This window comes from Phaenicophaeus curvirostris, chromosome 1 (genome assembly GCF_032191515.1).
Source record: "Phaenicophaeus curvirostris isolate KB17595 chromosome 1, BPBGC_Pcur_1.0, whole genome shotgun sequence".
Lineage (NCBI taxonomy): Eukaryota > Metazoa > Chordata > Aves > Cuculiformes > Cuculidae > Phaenicophaeus > Phaenicophaeus curvirostris.
The window spans coordinates 102,347,148-102,369,695 of record NC_091392.1 but is presented as its reverse complement, the minus strand read 5'-3'; positions in this window follow the sequence as shown (position 1 = coordinate 102,369,695).

The following is a 22,548-nucleotide window of genomic DNA, read 5'->3' as shown; positions in this document are numbered from 1 at the left end:
AGCTGGATTTACTGATGAGTTACAGTGTGCTAGATTAGATGTTGGACTCCCTAATATATTTGAATTTTTATCCCCTGCCCTCCAAACTAATTTATTGTGGTCACATTTCAGAAAATTATGTCAATATAAGATTTTACAGGTTTGTTCATTGAAAACTCAATTGTGTGTATATGATCTTTTATTTTTTCAGGTATAACTTGTCCTGATGGAATGACCTCCCAAGGTTCTATTCATACCTTTCAAGATAATTTTGTATTCTTTGACTTGTTACTCTGATCTCTAGTGTGTCTGGGTGCCCGCTACATATGGAGTCTTAAAAAAAATTGTGGCTAAATTATTGAGGCTATCATCTGATCAATGTTCTTTTACTACTATTTTGTGTGATAGCTCAAGTGACATCTAGAAACATAATCAGTCTGAATTCAGAGACACATCATGTCATAACTCAATACCCTGCCTCTTCAAATATCCAAGCCTTTGTAATCTTGAAAACTTTTAGCTTGCATTAAGCAGTTAGAAAAGGGTAAAATACTTCCATAAGGTCTCTGAAGACTTCATCTACCCTGAATAAGGACAAGATTTTATTGCAAGGGCCAAAACAGTATTTCTGGATCCACTATTCCTAGCACCGCTGCGTGCATCTGTACAGATAGAGTAGGAAGATTTCTCTTTATTATGCTCTCAGAGCTACCAAGAAATTGTGACACTCTGGCTTTGGTCATATGAACTGAATTAATTACTTTGAATTGCAAACACTGTGACTTCTTGCAAACACTCACTCCTGCCAAGACCTAATTCAAGCTGCTTCTTCAGTCAAGAAGTTAGACCACTAAACTGGTCTTTGTTTGTTATGATCAAATTAACTTTTCTGTCTTCGGGACTCATTAACTTTTCTTCCTTCAGAAGCAGCTAATGGTCCTGACCTAACATACTTCTTACCTTATTAATCTCATGTATCTTGATGAGTGCTGAAAGCTGAAATCCTTTCAAGAATCAATCATATATTAATAATCATCTTTACCACGTAAGTAGCTTGCTTTCTCAATATATTTCATTCCAGCTTTGACCACTAAAGGCATTTCTTCTTGCAGTGTTAAACCTAGAGCAGAGAAACATAAGGGAATATGAAAAACAGAATTTTTTTTTCAGTTCTCATAAATGATTCTATTCTACGTTGTGCAACAATTTGAGACAGTTTTTAAAAAAGAAAGGAAATTTACTTTTGCTGAATTTCTGTTTTCTTAAAGAAAAACATTGATTCAATAACTTTCATCTAACAATAGTTTTAAAAATTGAGTTCATTCATTAAAAGTAACCAAATGACGGATGGTTGGGAGCTACATTCCAGATCAACACACAGGTATCAGGTGTATCTGCTTCTCCCATCCATTATGATTTTAGCATGTATTCTTTTTTCTAAGTTGCATTGTTCTACACTGAAAGACAGTGAACTTGCAACCAAGCAAAATTAATAGTAAAAAATGAAAGAAAGGAGAATCCATGTCTCTGAGATGAACAGAAATTAGCAGGATCTCAGAATTTTGAAAACTTTGGCAGGTGCCTAGCTACAAGTACAGGCTTATTTCTGAAAGCCTTAATGACAGGATTTATTTCTCCATTGTAACATGTAACAAAATAAATGAGAATATGAAAACCATAAACTATTTCATTATCACTTGGCTGGGTTTCCAGACAGGTAAAATAAAGATGAATGTTCTTCCAGTCAGGATTTTCATTATGACATTCTTATTATAAATAATATAAATTGTATAAGAAGCCCCCTCTTAGATCTGAGGGAAAGGGCTTTCACATAAGGACTTGCAAAATTATGATCAGCATTGTTATTTTGTGTGTATTTGGAATGATAGCATTTCAAAGATTTTTTTACTGGAGATATCGATTATCTATTTCTCTATGGGAGTATTAATTCCTTTTCAAAGTCCACTGCCCATATATGACCCCTATGACACTCCATATATAATCCATAATTTCTTACTAATGCAAAAGAAGTAAATAGTTATCCCTAATTTTGACAGATATTCCACGCTTATTATCTGCTACCTTTCAAACACTACATTTTGTCATCTGTTGTACTACTGTAGTATAGTTGCTTTGGCTACTACGTGGACAGTGATATCACTCAGTCAAGAGTCATATCTTCTTTCTGCTGTATTATGTACCTTACTCTATCTAAGAATTCAAACCCCCGTACTTTATGAAATCCTTCAGAATAGGCAGGATGGTTCCTGAGAGCATACTGTATCTTGTAAGCCTTCTTATGAGTTTCTCAATCACCTGTCTGCTCACTATATCATTTTCTCTTTAGTAGTAGGTCTGCATTCTATATTGATAAACAGCAATCTTGTACGAAAGGGTCCCAGTGCGCACTATGTTTATTTGGCCATCTCCTTATTCAATAGTGTCAATATCTTCATTAAAAGAACTGCATTCATAAGCACAACAGAGTCCACTGAACACTGATTATCCCTAAAAAAAAGGGATCTACACTTTGAGGGGACCTAGAGGGAAACCAAGGATGCAAAATTACTGTATGTTGTTCCTTGCAGAAGAGACTATTGCAGTCCCCTGCAAGAGACCCTAAGAAAATTGAAGTGCAGAGAAGCAATAGATCATAAAAGGATGATGTTTTTACATGGGCCCTAGAATATGCCTTTTTTTTTTTAACTCATACAGAAAAACACATTTGAAAATAAATTTGTGTTTGAAAAGAATTTCATGTTCAGATAAAGATATGATATAGAAACTCTAAATATAAGACGGCTGATTAAAAGTTCTTTAAAAGAATATCATATCCCAATACTGTGTAGTAAGTAGACAAAAAATGTAACTAGAACTTGTCATCCCCTCATTTAAAGCGCTATTATTTATTCAGGTTGACCAAATTCTAAAAGAATGCAATTCAAAGTTTAAGTATGGGAAAAAAATCATTTGAAATTACACTGCACAATATTAGAATAACATACAAATAGCCATAGCAATAGCAATAGTAAGACCATGCATACTAATTAAGAGTGATTACCCTTCTTGTTCCTAAGTACAAACTAGGCCTTCACATTTGCTACTCTTGGGGAATGAACTTCAGGAGTGATCTGCAACAGCCTTATTAGGACAAATTAAATAGGGGCAGGCCATCCATTAAATTGCAATGAACACCTTTTCTCAGACCTTCATACTATCACTGACTCCATGAAGCTTCCTGCATCAGAATATTGTCCCAGGGAAGAAGTACTTGTTTCCTGCTTTGGCCTGCTGGACTGTACCCTGTGACTTTCCTTCGATACTTATGTACCCTACACACCAACTGTAATTTATCAGCTTCTGGGCAATTTCTCTCCAGGTGAGACCTGACACTGCCAAAGACTGTCCCTCCATAGTAGCCCTTAACAGATCTTGAATTTGCACTGCATAAGATTTTAAACATTCAGAAAAACCTCTAATTAAGGGCATTGTTTTGTACAGGTTAGCAAACTTTAAGGTCAGGGAAGACTAATCATCTATCACTTACAAACTGCTAGCAAGCCACTTTTTGTATGCTTTCAGTGATGCAAGTGATTGCAGGAGTAGGGATGGCAATTGGATCTACCCTCTCCAAGGGATCAATCCCCCCAGCCTAATAGGCTGCCCTTTGAGTGAGAGACCATAGCACTCTCTCATACTGCACAGGCAAAACGTGCCAGGGCCGCAAAATCCTTGTTCCTCCTCCTCTGTAAGTCTTATTCATTCTCCCCTCATAAATGAGACTCTGCCTCCTTAGCCAGATGGCTAAGTCCTGCAACATAGCTAGTTCCACAGCCATATATGGGGTTCTGTTTATTGCACTAGATAGTTTAGGTGCCTCCTCCTCATAAAGACTTTCTGTTTTTATCAAGGGTCAGACCTTGGGTGCAGGCTAAAGATCGGGATTAGATTTCACCACTCCCTCATCCCAATGGTAATGAGGGGTTGTCTTTCTTACCAAACCTAAAAAAAAGTTTCATCCACACAATCATCCCACAGCTACAGTTCCAAATTCTTTCTCAAAAATAAGATCCTGTAAACTACCTTGAAAAATTTTCTTTACCCTTTATTCATCAGCTAGAGCCCTCTGCACCTGCCATAGCTTTGCAGGCCATGCTTGCCATACGATTTGCAGATATTTAACCCTTTCCTGCAAAAGGTCACTTTCTTGCCTAGTTTTCTGCTCAGTGTACTTATCTTTCTGTGCAACAAGGAACAGAGCTCCAAGAGCTGCACAAATTACACACAAATCCAAAAATGAGGAGCAGTGAAAACGAATAGTAGCCCAGGTTGCCATGATTTGCTACTGGAGATCCAGTTCCCGTTTCTGAGGGCTCTAATCAGTATCTTTTTAGCAAAGTTTTAACCTCTCTGCCGCTTCTTGCACAGTCCTGCCACATCAGGTGGCAGCCATTTATCTCAAGGTATTAATGAGTTAACACATTCAGCAGGATTTGAAGAAATGTAGACTTTATAAAGGCAGATAACAGGAGTTATGTAAGACATAATTGGTGATATTATATTATTAGGTTGGTGCAACAATAATTGCCATTTTTAACCATCAACTTTAAAGCAGTATATCTCATCTTAGAAGATTTATTAATTGAAATAAGAATTGAAATAGAATCTATGCATTATTTTCCAACAAGAAACAAGTCTGTCTGTTCTAGTAATACAGAATACTGGAGTCCTGGAACTGATGAATTCTTTGTAGGTGTTTTAAGCTGCTGCTTGATTATGCAAAATCTTCTCTTGCAGGAAGTTGTCAAGATGCTTGAAAATGTGGTAATCAGTAGGAGAGAGGTCTGGTGAGTAAGCTCAGTGAGTTAGAGTTTTGTAGCCTAGTCCATGCAGCTTCTGCACAGTAACTTGCAAGACATGCAAGACATTCACCAATGGTGAATGTAAACATTGCAGGTCTTGGTGTATTTTGTTGATTTCCTGGCAATGTTTCTCTGCTGCGATGGCTTTGCCAGGATTCAAGTAGTTGTAGTGGATGATTCCACGTGCCAACCACCAAACAAGCCTTATGAGAGATGGCTGAGGGAGCTGGAGTTATCTAGCCTGGGAACAAGGAGGCTGAGGGGAGCCATTATCACTGTCTACAACTACCTTAAAGGAAGTTGTAGCAAGGTGGGCATTGATCTCTTCTCCCAAGTAGCTAGTGATAGGATGAGAAGTAATGGCCTCTAGTTGTGCCAGGAGAGGTTCAGATTAGACATCAGGAAAAATTTCTTCACCAAAAGGGTTATCAGGCACTGCAACAGGCTGCCCGGGGAAATGGTTGAGCCACCATCCCTGGAGGTATTTTGAAGATGAGGTGCTCAGGTATGTGGTTTAGTAGTGGACAGGTATGGTTGGACTCAATGATCTTAGAGGTCTTTTCCAACTGAACAATTCTATGATTCTATGAACTACACCAGCTGTTAATTTGTGGCCCTAACGAATCTGCTTGGCTGGTTGGTGGAGGTAGGCTTCTTTTGAATGTTTGCTCAGCAGCCATTGAAGTGATGGCAGTCTCAAAATGATGGCCTATTCAAATTTCCAAACTTTACTTTTAATGCAGCCAAAGTTATATAAATTTACAGCAACAATCTTTTACTTCGAGCTCAAAGTTATACTTAAAATTGCGATTTGTACTTTGAACACACTAAGTTACAACTATTTTGAGCTCAGTCAAAGGTATAAGAGTTTGCTACAAGAAGCACAATCTAATTCACCCACAAGTGCTGAGAGATAGAAAATTGAGGTAGACTTGAGGAGAGAATAAGGACAGAAAAAGAAATAGAGGAAAAGTGTCAGAAGAAAGAGGAATATAACATAAAAATAATCACCACTCCAATTAATTCACTGGAGGTTTCTGTAGTAAACATGGTCCACAGGGCAGAGGGTGCGCATGTGTGATTCTTGTCATGGGTTATTTATAGAGGAGTTCCATCCCCTCTTAGCACATGAGGTGCACAGAGGACAGGTCGTGCCACACCTGCGCAGTATCTCTGCATGGAATGTTCTCAAACTAGAGCATATGCAGAAGTTCCTTTAGGAAAGCTCTTGACTTGGCCTAGGTGCTCCAGGGGTCACTAGCACTTTCAAGGATCCACACCAGTGTAGGCTCTGCATGAACCCTTTGGGAGCACATGTGCAGTCAGGAATGCTCCTGTGCAAATCCCTCAGCACCTGGTCCACTGTGGACAGTCCAAAGAACCCCAGCAGCCAATCAGAGGCATGGCAGGGAGGGAGGCCAGAGCCTCCTCCCTGATCTTCCTCTCTCTCCTCTGCTGCTGCCAAACTCCTTAAAACCCTGAGCACACACACAGTTTCACACCAAGACGGATGCTTGAGACGTACAGAAAAATACAAATAAAGAAATTGATATTTACAACAACTAACAAATGTAAACAAACACATTTGACAACTACTTCTAACATAATTACTGTTAGTTTGACACAAGTAGATGAGAAAATATGACATACATAAATACCTTGTTTTTCTAAGAAACCATTACTTTGTAAAATAAACAAGCAATGGCCCATAATTCACACAAAATGAAGGAATGTCATGCAATTCTCTTGAAAGTGTGAGCTATGGACAATGACCTATGGCTGTAAATGCAGCTGGACACATTGATCCACCTGGACACAAGACGACTTAGAGCACAACAGAAATAATGACAGAGCGAAGCTGTATATATGGCTTAATTTGTTCTGAAGAATACTGGGCAACGCAGGAAAGTGTTGAGAAAAATCTCTCATTACAGAATACTTGAGTCTTGAAGGACAATTAGGAACAGCAAGAACTTCTGCTCAAATTGCCTATTCTGTGAAATAGCAAAGAATTCCACACCAAACTATGAAACCTGTGCATGTCTAACACCATAGACTGAGATGGTCTTTACACCGAATTCACAGTGAAAATGGCCAATTGGGCTGGTACTTACTTCAGCATGTGGCATGCAGAATTGATCACTGTGATAGCACATAGTGATATGTATGTAAGTACTATTTTGGTTGTCACCAAAGGAGAATTGTGTTTTTATTGCTTGTGTTTGATCTGATATTCTGCCCTTAAAGCTTGGTATTCATTTTAGATGCAACAGTGAATCATCCATAGCCAGCAACACAAAAGACATTATAGTTTCTGGCTGATACCAATGGAAGCTGTGAGTCTTTAAGCCCAGCTTTTGATTCATGGATAGACACAAAAGATACTGTGAATTTAATAAGACAGATAATGAAAACAGAACAGCACTACATCAGTGCTGACTTTCACTGGATGTTTTATCACAATCTCCACCTCTTACATTTCTAACTCTTCAAACAAATTAAATCTGTTCTTCACTGTGAATACTGGTTGGATTTTAACAGTTAAAATATGACATGAAGTCCACATATTCTGAATAACACGAAGACCTTCTTGCTCCAAGTAATATTTCTATAGCTGTAATTACTTGGGGAACTTAAGTGCCTTTAGAAACAGGTAAGGTTTTGTGTAATAGCAACCTAGATTAATAGTCCTTAATGCTGGGAGGTAGTTGACGACTGCCTCATCTCTGATTCACATTGAGTTACTGCACTTTCTCATGGCTTCAAAGTGAAAACCTTCCAGTCTAAATATGAGGCACATATAATCTTCAAATAAGCTTCAGAACAGTCTGTCTCTTTTCTGTCTTTATCAGCATGAGCTCAGTGGCACTAGGCACTTCGTCAACATTAACAGTGTCTCCTGCGTGAATCTCTGAGAAGTAAAATGAAGGGAACTGAAAATATAATACACCTGTCAGGGTAGATGGTAAGAACATTTAGTTTAGGGAACGGTATGATACTTTGTTAGCGTAATCTATTCTGGATTAAGCAAAATAGAGTTGAGGGAACTACTTTTTCTGCAGGATATTCTGTAAAATAATGTCAAGGCTATAAGATCTCTGATCTGGGTCCTAACACTGAAGAACTCTTCTTTATGGTATGTCATCCACTGTTTAACCTCATAATGAAAATTCCACACACGGAATTTGTTCATATGTCCTGATTAGACAAGTTTTTTGGAAGATATGTTTTTACATATGGAAATATTTTCCTCCTAATCACTTTGAATATTCCATCTCTTCATTTCAGCTAATCGATTTTTCCCTCTAATTCTGAGCAATGCCTTTAATGGTATTTTTCTTTCTCTTAAAAAGGGAGAAATATCTGCAAATACTTTAAAGTCATTGTGTCCTCACATTGTTACTCAGTCCCGAAATTTCCAATACTTTTATTTTCTTTTGTTTTCTGAAATTAATTGGCCTTCCCATAATAATTAAGAGGTAGATAAATAGAGAAAAATGGTTTTGAAAAGAAGGAAAAAGACAGATTTTACGCATTAGCAGTTTTAGAACTGATGTCCTTTCTTTTACCAGCTCTATCTGGGACAATCACACCCTATGCAACATGTTAACGTATGAAGATGCCCTCCAGGTCCACACTGGAGGCTCCTCAGTTGCTTCATCCTGTTGCTTACTTCTGCCATAAAAACAAGTCAATTACTGCACCATTTCTCCAGTGCCTTTTGAAATTATTTTGGTATTGTGAGATCTACAACTCATTCTCTCCAAGATTATGAAGAGGCAATGGGTACATAAAGAGGTGAGAGATAACACTCCTTTGCAAGCACCAGTATTATCATGCATTGGCACTGGAGAAAGATTAGATTTTGTATAAATAATCCTCCCATTTTATATTACAAAAAGATAGACATTTAACAAGAGAAATTCAAGGAATATTTTTTGTAAGGATAAGATTTTGAAAATCATACTTTACAAGACCAAATTCCTTATCTGTTTTGAATCACAAATCTTTGTAATCCTCATAAGGTGGAAATAATAAATTATCTTTGCATAGTTATCTTATAAATTTGAGATTAGATAATCAAAGAGCTGTAGAGTATTTTCATGAGATAGTAAAATCTTGAATTTATTTTTACGCATCTTTTTACTTCATCAGAATTAGATAGCCGTTAATTTTCTAAGTCCCGAAGAAAGGTTTTTGCCTACCCTGTAATCCAGAAAATACTTGGGGGTAATCAGAGGGTAAGAACTAAGTATAACTTTGCTTCTACCCTTCATTTTCTTCATCTTTGAATTCACATACATACACATATCTACTTTTATACAAAATCTTGGAGCTCTGAAATGCTGAGTTACAAATCATGTGTGTAGATGTGAAATATTCTCCCTTCTCAACTACAAAGTTCAACTTGCTAAACTTCATATTTAGAAATGCACAGAAATTAAGAAGATACCTGCTTTCACTGTGGCTTATGATGCATATTTTTAAATAAAATTTGTTGGCAACTCAGGTATGTGTTGCCATTTGAAATGTCAGTGTGTAACTATTTACTATGACCTGGTTTTCTACAATATAAAGACTAGACATAATATTGCTTGTGTAAAGAGGAGATAGGTATGTAGTATTATCTAGAATTCAACATCCATTATACTGCCCTTTGCCAAAACTCCACATACCTTCTTATTTGAAGACTAAGCTCTAATTCAGTCATCTTAAAACTAAATGAAACATCAGCAATAATTCAACAAGCAAACCCCAGTTTTACTATATGCAAAATCCTTTACACAGAAAAAGCTTGAGAATTATTATAAAATTTCCTAGCAAATGTACATTTCATAGTCCCAGAATATTGAAAACTGTATTTGAAGTATAAGCTTTAAATTAAACCTTCTAGATAATAAAGCTGCTTTATCCAAGACTTTCTCACTCAGCTTTGTCATGCTTTTTCTTTTAAAACTCAGATTAAAAGTATTTAGCTGCTGGCTATATTTAAGATCTAAAGCTTTTTAACTTATAACAGTGAAAAATGTCCTGTCTCTGTCAAAGGAATGTTCTGATGGGCAGAGCTATATTCTGGTGATGGACCCCAGTAACCTCTCAAACTATACCTGAAAGTGACTTACTGCACTTCATTTCATATGAACTTTCCAGAGGCAGAGGAAGAATATGTTTAGGGAAGGAGGCTAGTTTGTTTGTTTTTAATTCATTATCCTGTTACTTCTTAACCTTCTGAGAGCTAGCTAGCCATTTAATGATACCAAGTGCAAAGATCAGCTTTTCTTGCTGTACCTTCAACCAAATTTCTTTTCAACAAACCAAACAATGTAAAAGGAAGCACTGCTTTAAGTGCATTAAGAGCTTCAGAAAATACATGTGAAAAGTGGCAATGAAAGTGAACTTTTACTGCAAAGATTAACAGTACTGTCTTGAATTTTTCCATATCATTCAACATAGCAGTTGGAGTTGGTCATATTTAAAGTGTTTGGTATTTAAGTTCATATCTGCTTTAGTACCAAGTGTTGAGCGTAGTAGTCATAGTCTTGAAATGGGTGAGTGGTGAGGAAAAGGCCAAAAGGGGAAGCAATGTTGTAAGTGCTAAAAAGCTACACAATGCCAAGGGAAAACAGATTAAGTTCACAAAAGTGGAAAACCACAATGAATTATTAAATATTCACTTTCATACAGACATATCTGGGTTAGACAGTCCCTGAGCAGCAAATTGGTGGTGGTTAGGCGAGTGTTCTGGGACCTTTAGCTCTGTGCCTGCTCCTTTTTTGCACTGGATCCTAGGCAGCCTATTTTGGTCATGCTTCAAGACAGGATAGAAGACTAACTGGATTCATCGAGTGGATATTAATGTAACAGGTCTAAATTTACAAAACAGCTAAGTAATTTAAAGAACAAAACCTCAGAGTACGAACAAAGTTCTCAGGACTGAAACAAAAAAAACCATAATCAATGTTACAGAACACTAGCACTTTCTCCCTTAATCTGTATTTAGAAGGAGCAATAAAAAGTAATTCATGGTAGAACAACTGATACAAAATGCATCATTTATGTGGTTCTATGCATATTTGCCTTAAAAAGACTGAAAATTTAGATAATTTTTTAGATAGCTAAGATGTGAGTAATAGTCCACAGAAAGGCTCTTTAAATACCCATGGAGTATTCACTGCATAAGCCAGGACACATAGCTGTAGTAACCAATTAAAAATTTACTTTATAGGTCACATGTATGGAAAATATTAGTTATCAATTATTATAGAGTAACATTATTGATATAATTGCTATACTATCTCATTCCTTGTATAATTTCAAACATTTAAGTTTAAACATTAAAATTTCTCATCCTAATACTGATTGGTCATCAATATCCTTGTTAATCACTCCTCTTAAGTGCGTCCTTAAGGTCTGTGCAGCCCAGTACCCCATCTCTTGAGAGTGTCTGGCAGAGAATGCTTGAAGAAGCATTCAAGGACAAAGCCATCAAATTATACTGGATTCTCTGGCAGCTTCTGTTTTTCTGCCGTCTTCATACTTTCTGAGACAGGTTAAATATTAAATATTTATAAATAATGGTATGGTGTTTAAAGTAGTTATATTCAATAACTCTTGATTCCTTTTTCTTCGTGAATATTTGTGATCATTTTAGAACCATTCTGCTGCCACAGCATGCTATGTCAATGCGATCCACTCTTCATCCTTTACGTAAATAAACATCTATTTCATTCCATATCACAATCACTCTCTCCTTTTCATGAGGAGCATCATGTGTTTTCTTCATCTAAGTCTTGATTTTTGCAGTCTTCTACCATATCTCCTCTCCAGTGCTCTCTCTTTCAGTCCTCATCCATAAAATTGTTCTTCATTCAGAAACCGTTCCATAACTCTGTTGAATATATTCTTCAGAAACAGAGGATGTTTCTACATCCAGCATGTAGAATATAACCACTATTGGATAATTTTGTTTGAAAGTAATACTTCAATCCATTACAGCATGGGGTTAACTTAGGTCTTTTCTAAGTTAACTGAGACTCTTACATCTTTGTACTAGACCCCTGTAGAACCTCACAGGTAATTCTACGTATCTCAGTTCTCCAGTGTTCATTTTTAAAAGGCTTTAGAAAAAAGGATCAGTTTACAATAGGTCTGTGCTTATCCCAGAATACCAGGCATCCCAAATCACTGATTCATTTATGGATATTGATTTGGCTTCTTTGTTTAACCTGCAGTCAATTTCACCAGACATTTCAGAACACGAGTGACAACACTGTACCTTCCAAACAAGTTGTATTTCAGTGACAGAAGATTTTTGAAGCTGAGTTTCCAAACTATAAATAACTCCAAACTATGCTTCAACTTGTGATAAACTGTCTGTTGTCTGGATGACTATGTAAGTTAAAACAAGCATCTTCCATTTAGACCACATATACCTGAGTATTATAAATGTGTAAAAAAGGGGGAAAGAAACAGTCTCAATTTTCATGTAGAAGGTGAATTGCTTTTGTAAATGAAAAGAACCCATTGATTTTTTCCTAATACAGAAGCACTGTTTAGTAATTTATTTTATGCCCTAAAAATGGATAATGCTGATATTTGCAGAGAATGTTGGATTTTCTTTCTGTAAATACATGTTGATTTCTTCAGTGATATCCACTGATTTCTGATGTTCTGTCATCCAAACAGGATCTCTTTCAGCATCTTTCATCTCAAACCTGTAATTTACAAACAATATGAGACTTTTTTTTTCATCATTCCTAGATTTACTTCTGCTGAGTAAATAGAAAAGCTTCATCAAGAGCTCATGGCATGATTCCAGGGAAGCAAACAATGTCAAACTAAATGAAAGAGAAGTTAAACACCAAATCTCATTTTAAAACATTTCTTTCTAATCAGTGGATAACATCTCTGTATTTCTGTGCTTTGCCACAGAGCCTTGGGCATCTCTGCTGGAGGCCAAAGAGCTCTAAGGCCTGACTGACATTCACAGAACCCAACCTAACTTATGCACAAAACAGAGACTTAAAAAAATCCGCTGTAGGAATCAAAACATTTTATGATTTTTATAGAGGATTTGCAATATTTTCCAATTTACAATGCTTGGTGTGGCTAATAAAAGTAGAGAAATACTATAAAACTTATTTCTCTCTCTTTCTTAAGCATTTATTCTCATGTGCATTCAAATATGCTGTGGCACAATATCTGAATATGACCTAAATATTTAACAGCTATTTGTTTAATTAGGAAAAAGTTTCCAGATTCAATTGAAAAAAACATTTTAAAGAAAATCAAAAAAATACGTAAGATAGGACTATATTCAGTTAGTTTCTTCGTGAACCAATAATTTGAGAGAGTTTTTTTTCTGTTTCATTCAGTGCACAGAAAAAGTTTTCAGGGTTCCACATGGAAGCAAGCACATTGATTCAGAGATCCCAATGTCAGGTCCAGACCTTCCTTTCAGACAACAACAAAACAGGATGGGAATTCTTTTTGCACTAAGCGATTTCCTGGGTCACTGCCAAGAGACACACCACCTTTCAAAGCAGGTTGCAACATATTATTCCAAGCATTTCTTTGAGAGAGAAACTAAGGTGCAACCAGACTTTTTTCCCAGGATGATCAGCAAGTCAGCTCTATCCATGAGCAGCAACATAATGTCAGTGCATCAAAAGCTGCCAGTATTTTGCACATCAGATTTTATGGGCAAAAAAAAATGGAAAAGTGCATAGTAGCATTTTCTAAGGATGGCTGCCCTCCTCACATACTCACTCCAAACTCACATGAAAGTGCCATAGTTTAATCATTCTATTTTCCTGGCCTGCATTTAATTTGATTTTACACTTAGGGAATGGCTGCACTTAACCAATCCATGTAAGCCCCCCTCAGTGGAAGAAGTGAAGCCTCTAAAACTCATCAGGGAAAAGATAAAAAACTTATTAGACCAAGACAGCTCCCAGACATGGCCCAGTAAAGTTTTATTTCATTTTTCAATGAAAAATAGTGAAGCAAGGACTATTTGAGGGAAGTCATAAAAAAAATAAAATATTGTGGATGACTGGTTACAGAGCAATAGAAAACTGAAAAAGGCTGGGGTACGGTCTTATGTAAGGTAAAAACTTGTGATGCAGCATGCATTACAAATGAACTGCACTAAGAGAAGACTATCAATAACCATTCATTTTATGCAATGAAACAAAACATACCCTATAAACGAATAGACACTGGCAAAATTCCATATTTTCCATGACTTACTCTAAGATTACCCAGACAGTGAATATTTCAGGATAATTTCATTTGCAAGTAATAAAGACACTATTTACTATTCTCAGGTATATTATTAATCACACCACTTTACTTAGTATCAGTAACAGTATGACTGTTACTGTTAAACCCCCGCCTGCACATGAGCATCAGTCAGCTGCTTACTTACTTCCCCACCTCCACAATGAGATTGGAAGGCAAATTTAAAGAAAGTAAAACTTGTGGGTTGAGATAAAGAGAGTTTGATAGGGCAGCAAAAGGGAGTGATACTACTACAAACAACAAAAACAACCACAGAATATACAAAACTAGGGGCATGGTTTAGTGTTTGATAGGAATGGTTGGACTCGATGATCCAGTGGGTCTCTTCCAACCTGGTTATTCTATGATTCTATGATTCTATGATTCTATACAATCACTCATCATCCAATGACCAATGCCCAGCCCATTACTGAGCAGGGATTACTGGCCCCTAGCCAACTCCCCCCATTAATATACTGTGCATGAGTTTGTATGGTACGGAAAATCCCTTTGGCCAGTTTGGGTCAGCTGTCCCATCCAAAACCAGTTGCTATCCACTTTTTATTCTATACCATCTACATCACATCCCACGTCCTACACTTCTCAATACATTCCAATTAATCACACCACTTTTCTGCCATTTGGTAGATACATACACATAAAATCTCTATAGTCTCTGGGCTATCCCTCTAAAATGTCAAGTTCATCTAGTCCATGTCTTTAGGCTCCACCTACCATAACAGCCTTTCAGGGCAGGAGAGGTGGTGTGTGGTGCAGGACTGTTGAATGTTGCATTTTGTGATCATAGCTGGTTTATCTTGCATGGTCTATGCCCATGTTCTGTGAGTTGAAGATGTTCATCTCAAGAAAGCAGCTACATACCAGTTGCTGAAGCTAGTTCTAATACTATCACTGCTGCACTTATCCTTGATGTCATCAACGTTCATTAATCTGCGTGATTCTAACTAAAATACCATTGGTATGGCATATAACCACTATAGAAGTAATGGCATACAGTAACAGGGTTATACAGCAATTAATATAATACAGTTAATTCATTAACTATTCTCATCCCAAATAAAATCCCCTTAAAGTACACATTAGACTTCTTCATCCTTAAATATCACTCACAAACTGCACTCAGGTCCTTGAGGAAAATCAGAATGTAATTTGAATACAAATTCTCCAAAAACTCATACCATCTAGGAAAGCTTGTGTTTCCTTTTTGCTAGTTGATGGAGACAGCTGCTGTCTTGTTGATCACATCCATTGGAATCTAGTGACATCCACATTTATTTTTTCTTTTATTCCATTTTATTCCTAAAAAAATGAATCTCCTGTGCAGATCCTTTGACCTTATTTTGCTTTATGGCAAAATTTGCTTTTGGAAGAATTTGGACTGCTTTCTTCCATTTTATGAAAACTTCCGCTGTGTTGCCCAATACAATGATGTCATCAATGCACTGAAGGCGTCAGGGAGCTTCACCCTGGTGCAGTGTAGTGTGGATCAATCAATGATAAACAATAGGGCTATGTTTATACCCCTGGGGCAGTGGATTTCAGGTGTACTGGACACTTCTCCAGGTGAAAACAAACTGTGGACTGCATTTTCCTGACAAAGGGATTGAGAAGAAAGCGTTAGTGATATCAGTTGTCACGTATCACTTGGCTATCATTGACTCCAGTCTGTGTTGATGTTCTAACACGCCCAGCACAGCTACACACATACTTGTTACTGTACCTATTTTTTTTCAGACTTTTGCTTTTGAAAATAAATGTGTTTGGGCATAGAAAAGATACTTTTTAGAAATAATCTTCCTGACTTACTATGCATGGTGTATATATATGCAGAAATAACAATTAAGCAATTTCAACATATTCCCGAATTCTGGTTATAAATAATCCTAGTCAAATTAAATTCTACTTTTGTCCACACTATTGTTCTATGTTTCCAGGTATCAGGAGTCTTGGAGATTTTTTTTTCTTTTGCAAAGGAAGATGGAAACTTTTTCCATATCTATCTTTCACTATGACCATACAAACACAGAGGTTTCCAGCTAGCTGAAGCAAAAGCCCTGCAAGATTCTATGCAAAGAGCTGCGTATCACATCTTCTAAAAGCATCCTTCAGCATGAAACTCAGCCAGTATTGCTTTATTCCATCATAGTTGTGTTGTATGTTTTTAACTGATCACAACAAATGGTCCTGCTTCCAAACCAAATTCACCACCAACATGAGCACCTTTAAAAGTCCTTCATAATAACAAAGTTCATGTGATAAAAACATAATCTGGGAAAACCTCTCATTCTTGCTAAGGCATATTTGTTTTGCACAGGATATCTTTCTTCATCAGTTGTTAAGTTCTGATGAACAGTGAGATTTATTTGTCTCTCCTCAAAACCTTGAGTCTTCACAACCTACACAATTAACATTTTCTGCAATAAACAGAAGACTCTGGGGATTTCGGTGTTCAGAACCTACCTTGTAGATGATCTTCAAGTACATTGAGATACCATCTCAATGCCTTTATGGATCTTTTGAAAAGATTCTGGACTTTTTTCCATAAAAACTTACAGCTGGCTTAACAAAACAAAATTCTAATTCTAGTATCCATTTGGATACTGTTGCTCACATACTGTGCTGTGAATTCTCTTTCTTACCTTCAGATGGAACTTAGCACATCTGTCAGTGTCCCACATCTGAGTATCCATTATTATTCAATTTCCAAATTAATAGCAATGTCATTAATGGAATTGGTAATAACATTATTTACAATAAGTCTACAGATGCAACACCTCTACAAACCACTTTTTGTATGTCTCTCATTTGCTCTATAAATGCGGCATCTTCTTCTGGGGTATCGCTTACCTTTCATCTTTGTCTCTCTGTTTAGATGAAGAACACCTTGAAAATTCTTCAGTCTTGTTTATATCTTCATTGCTTTCCTCTGACTACTATTGTGCTTAAATTGTTTCCAATGCCTTCCTAGTTAAAAAAAAAATCATTTCTCTTTCAATTCCAAAACTTATATTTTATACCTAGGCATTAGAGTCATTACCATTTGGATAACCAGAGAAGCACAACAAAATTTCTGGGTACATTCATTGACTGTTGATGTCCAGCAACAAAAAAGGTTGGGATCTTTGTAGCACATGATGACTATTTATTTTCATTCATCTGCCAGTGGCAACACCTACAGAACTAGGGTGAACAATCTAGTTCCTGGATATCATCTTAATGGGGATCAATGCTCATGACCAGGAAACTAAACTTTCCTAAAAAATTTAGTTACTTGTCAGATCACTTATGCTGAAATTTCTGTGATAAATAGATATGTGACATATAAGTTAGACCAGAATGAAACTGCTGTTGACTTCTAAGTTGGCATGAATTATTATTTGTGTCACAGTTCAATAATTTAAAAAATATATTCTGTTCATAGATATATAATATTATTATACTTGTGAGTTCATCATATAATAGAATTTGACTTCATATAATTATTTAAACGTGGAGAAATGAGTTGACTAAATTTTATGGTGAGGGCCCTATCTGAAGTCCACTGAGGTTGCACACAGAATTTGATGTGACTCTGGATTAGACTTTATAAGACCAGATGTCAGTAATTACCAGGTGAAAATCAGTCTTCTTCCTTTCCTCTTTTTTGTGTGGAGGAGAGAAATTAAAAACAAATATATACACATTTTCACATTTCCAAAACTAATAGACTAAGATACTGCCATGAATGTACCTTGTCTCTGTAGTTTTGAGGTACATTGTTTACCTGTTCAGACTGTTGTATATGTTTATTTATACATACAAATATTGATGTGACATCTCTTATTTTAGGTTCTCAGTTTGCAGATCTTGTACAGCATGAGGACTTTGCACCTTTAATTGGCTCATCCTCTGACCCAATATTTGCTTGTGCTAGCTGTGTGGAAACAAGGTATTGAAATGCTTCCCTTTTATCTGTATAATTTATACTTTTCTGTAACGGTGTAGGTCCTTTTGAGATTCTCAAGAGTGGTTAGGGTTATTTTTCACAGTACACAGGACCGGAATATTTTTGGAAGATCCAATAACAAGATAAATTTGCTATTACATTTGTTTTTTAGCTTGAATGATATATTTCCTGAAAGTTTACTTCTGACTAGGAACACAGTGTGAATAAACATATAGTGTGTTATTCTCCATTAAAAGGGTGCTGATAGTTACGTATTCTGTGTGCACATACATCTGCATATTAAACACTTACTTATATGTATTTTTAGGTTCTGTAGACTACCAAATTTACTGGGCCCTAAACCAGTCTAAAATCATTGTATATAGAGGATTATAAACTTGCTACTGTAGGCACAGAATCTGGTTTTGGCCAAAAAATATTATGACCCCATTAAAAACTGATTCTGCATAGATCCATCGTACTGAGACTCTTCAAATGTTCATTGTTTGAGGCTCATAGAGTTGACCCTAGAGTAGTCTAGCCATGCATCCATTGCATCTTCCCACCAGCTGGGCTAAATATCTGCATTTTACTTGTACTTCAAGTCTTCCTGAGGCTATCCCACCATCCTTCCTTCCTTACCTGCAGGCACCTCTGTGGAGCTCTTCAGCAAGCACCACACTGTTTTTTGTTATTCCAGATAAATGACCTTAATACACCACTGTTCCTTTCATTTCACTATTGCTTGTATAATGCATGAGAGCCAAAGCATGTGTTTTCCTTAGTAAACTAACCCAGTAGCTGCAACTTCTCCAAAGGACACAGTAGTACTTGCTGCCTGGTTCTCCTCTAAACATCACTTTTGGCCACCATGGACTGCAGGGGAGAATTCATAGACACAAGGCTGCTGCTGCTGTGTCAGAGTCACCTAGAATTGGCTAATACCTATAACCCAGGATTTTTCATTTAAGACAAAAAGGACCAAATGCCTCTGTGAATCCTTGCCACCGCAACTGCTCTGATGAAAGTCCAGCAGAGATTGTGGGCTTGGAGCAGGACCACATCACCTTTGGCACATGGGAATGGCAGCCCATCAATGTAAAGCTTAAACTGTGCTGTGCCTTCATGAGTCTTTCAGAAAGAGTCAGGAAGTTGCTGCCAGAGGCAGCCAAAACCTGCTTTTGGCTAGCTCTGGGGCAGGAATCCCTCAACAGTGACTGGGGTGTCCAGGAGCTGAGAATTCAGACATGCAGCTCGGATGCTGCTGCACTGATGCCTAAAGAGCACTTCAAAGTCTCCACAATAGCTGCAGATCTCTTAGGTTGCCCCCAGACCCTTCTAGAATTGGGCACTAGTTTTCTTGAATGCAAAGCAGCATTGCTTGTTAGTCTTCTCACACCCAACAGAATCCAGATGTTGCTTGAGAAAGGCACAGACCTCCAGCAACGTGAAATTTAGAAAGAAAAGAAAAAATTCCTCAGGGGCACTGGTTGTTCCTCTTTGAATCTTCTGAAAGGTGAAGAAGGGCTGCAATCAACAGAATTGATGAGTATATTAGTAAGACTACTTTCCCTATAATTCAGTTCTTTATATAACAAAACTCATTTTTAGACTAGTCATTAGTATGACATAACAGTATAATATAGGTCTTCATTTAGCAAAGCCTGTATGGCATATGATTTGTTTTTCCTGTTCACCAGTTTTTACACACAAGAAAAAAAAATATTCAACTTTGTTTTTAGCATTACACAAACACATACTTAGCAAGGTGTAAGCTGCACTTCAGCAGCTTTGGCTATGTGGCAAAATGTCATCAAAATGTGACTGATGAATGGCTAATAAATGTATTGAAGGTAAATTCTAATTTGTATCCAGAAATACAGTTTATATCTGTCCTGAAGGAAAAACTCACTGTTTGAAACATACAAGCATCAAATCTAATGAATGTTTTCTTAACTTTCCTAATACATCCTGAAAACTATATTAAGGTATAGTAAAACACCTTGCAGGAATCAGTGAAAGTAAAATAATTATTAGTGGGGCTATTAAAAAGTCTAATCAAATACCCTTCCAAAAATAATCCTTTTGCGTCATTAATCTTGTCAGTCATCCCTTTAAATAAATCCCCATTTAAAAATAATAAAAAGAAGGAAATGTACAAGTGTGTACTCCTGGAGTGTTTCATAAATTTATTAATTTTTGAAACTTTTGACTCTGATTAATGAGAACAAGACTGCTGAAATATGTGAACTGGAGATATAAATACATTCCACCTATTTATAATGCCATTTCTCAAGCTGCCTTTTCTAAGTGTTATTTAAAATTAAATATCCTATACCTTGCATGGAAACTGACTACTCTAGGATTCTTAATTTTTAAATCATAATGACAGGATCTTTTCTTATTACTTTTTGGCAAATAAAGGAATTGGGAGCTGAATTCTGTTGCAGGACTCCACCAGGGCACCAAAAGAACATGAAGTTTCTTCACTCCAGCTTATTACAGCACAAGGGGATCTGTTACACTACACATTTCTACACTACCATCAGTACACCAGAGAATGAAATTCCAAGAATCACATCAAAAGATGTAGCAAGAAACTAGCATACACGGTTAAAAATGTAGAGGTGACTAAATTTCCAAGGGTTTACTTTAAATATTTAAAGACTTCTGACTCTGGAAAATATTTAATATTTTTAAATAATATAAAAAAACCTCTCTCTTGAAATCTTGTTGACAAATGTCACTCTTTTTTTCTCCTGTGCAAAAGTAAACTTGCAATTCTTTCAAACATAGTCTTTTCTTCAAAGCTTCACTTGCAAAACAGTAGTGGTATGAATAGGAACTACTGAGAAATGGGGGTGCTTCTTTTCCACAAAACCTGCTACAGAGTTTGTAGTAAATACTGCTCTTTGGCATGTTAATTTTTCTGTTGTCCTGGTAGTGATACGTGAGGACTAAATCCACAATTCATATTCCTTGAAATCTATAAATAAAATTATTCTCATTGGTTACAAAGATGGCAAAAATAAATGTATATCAAAATTGATGGGAGTTTTGTGTACAGGAGAGCTACAAGATGTAGGTGCTTATAATTGTCATCCATAAACTTCATTTCATTTTCTATGTCTTTGTAAGGAATTCAAAGTCCTTTGGGAGGTATTTGGTATTGAAAATCCAAGGACTGCCCAAATCTAGTAGCTGAAGACGAAACTTGAGATAAAAAGAAATGAAAGATTTTCTGAGAGAGAAATCAGTTCATGTTTCAGCCTTAAGTGATCCTCATATCTGATACAACAGAAAAGCTGAAGAAGAGATTAGTCATTTGAAAAATGACCGTTTCAGAGCTCTGCATTGATTTCTTAAAGTTCTATTCACTAAAAATACATTTAAAGAATAAATGGCAAAAATCCTACTGGTAGGTCATTACTTAGACTCAAACTGCTTGTAGTCTGCTGCCTCATAACAGTAAAAAAATTACTAACCTAGCAATGAGTTAGCATTTCCTGTGCCTGTGGGTGCCAGCTTGTGATGGCATGTGCAAAAAGGTGCTACAAGTATGGTTCAGTATAACTGCATGTATAGAACTCTAAAATTGTGTTACATTTTAAAATAATTCTACTATCGCTGAGGGTGGCTGGTGAACAGTAGATGAGGTTTTCATTCTACAGAAAGATAATGCACCATGCATCAGCAGTAAGGATGCATCCAAAAGGACTGCAATTAGGGCCAGATGCGCACAGCTGCAGTACCAATGCTGGATTCAGTGGTGTGGGAAAGCAAATATGATAAAGGGAGAGGAGGCAACAATTTATTTAGAGTAAATAACTAACTTGTGGTATATTTGGATTTCTACATTATTTTGTCAAGATTAAACTTATTTTGTGGTCAGCTTCTATTCAGAATATTCAATATGTTGAAGATGTCTTGATATGTTTCATGTTTTAAAAGACAAGAAATAGGCAGTACAGTTACTCACTTTCAGAAGGAAAAAAAAAACTCAAAGAAACAAAACATGGTTCGTAGGTTCTATGTGAAAACCTGATAAAGTGGAAGAAAAATGACCTTATGTGGAGAATAGTTATCCATGGTCATTGCCTAATCACAAGTATTGAATCAAAAGGGTTCCCAAAGGATTTGATTGACCTGATTCTGTCTATGATTATCAAAGTCACTAATAGATAAGCCAAATGGAATTTCTCAAACCTTTGTGTTTTTTGCAAACATGTCAGGTGGTATATCACCTGTATTCAGCACTGGTGTGCTGAGTCCACTTCACCTTGAGTACTATATTCAGGGCTGGGCTCACCAGTACAAGAGAGAGACTGTGCTACTGGAGAGAGTCCAGGGAAGGGTCACAAAGAAGGTTAAGGGAGTAGAGCATGCCTTTCATGAAGAAAGGCTGTGAGAGCTGAGGCTGTTCAGCCTAGAGAAGGCTCTAGGGGAACCACATTTTTGGTACTGCTGGCATCAATGAAG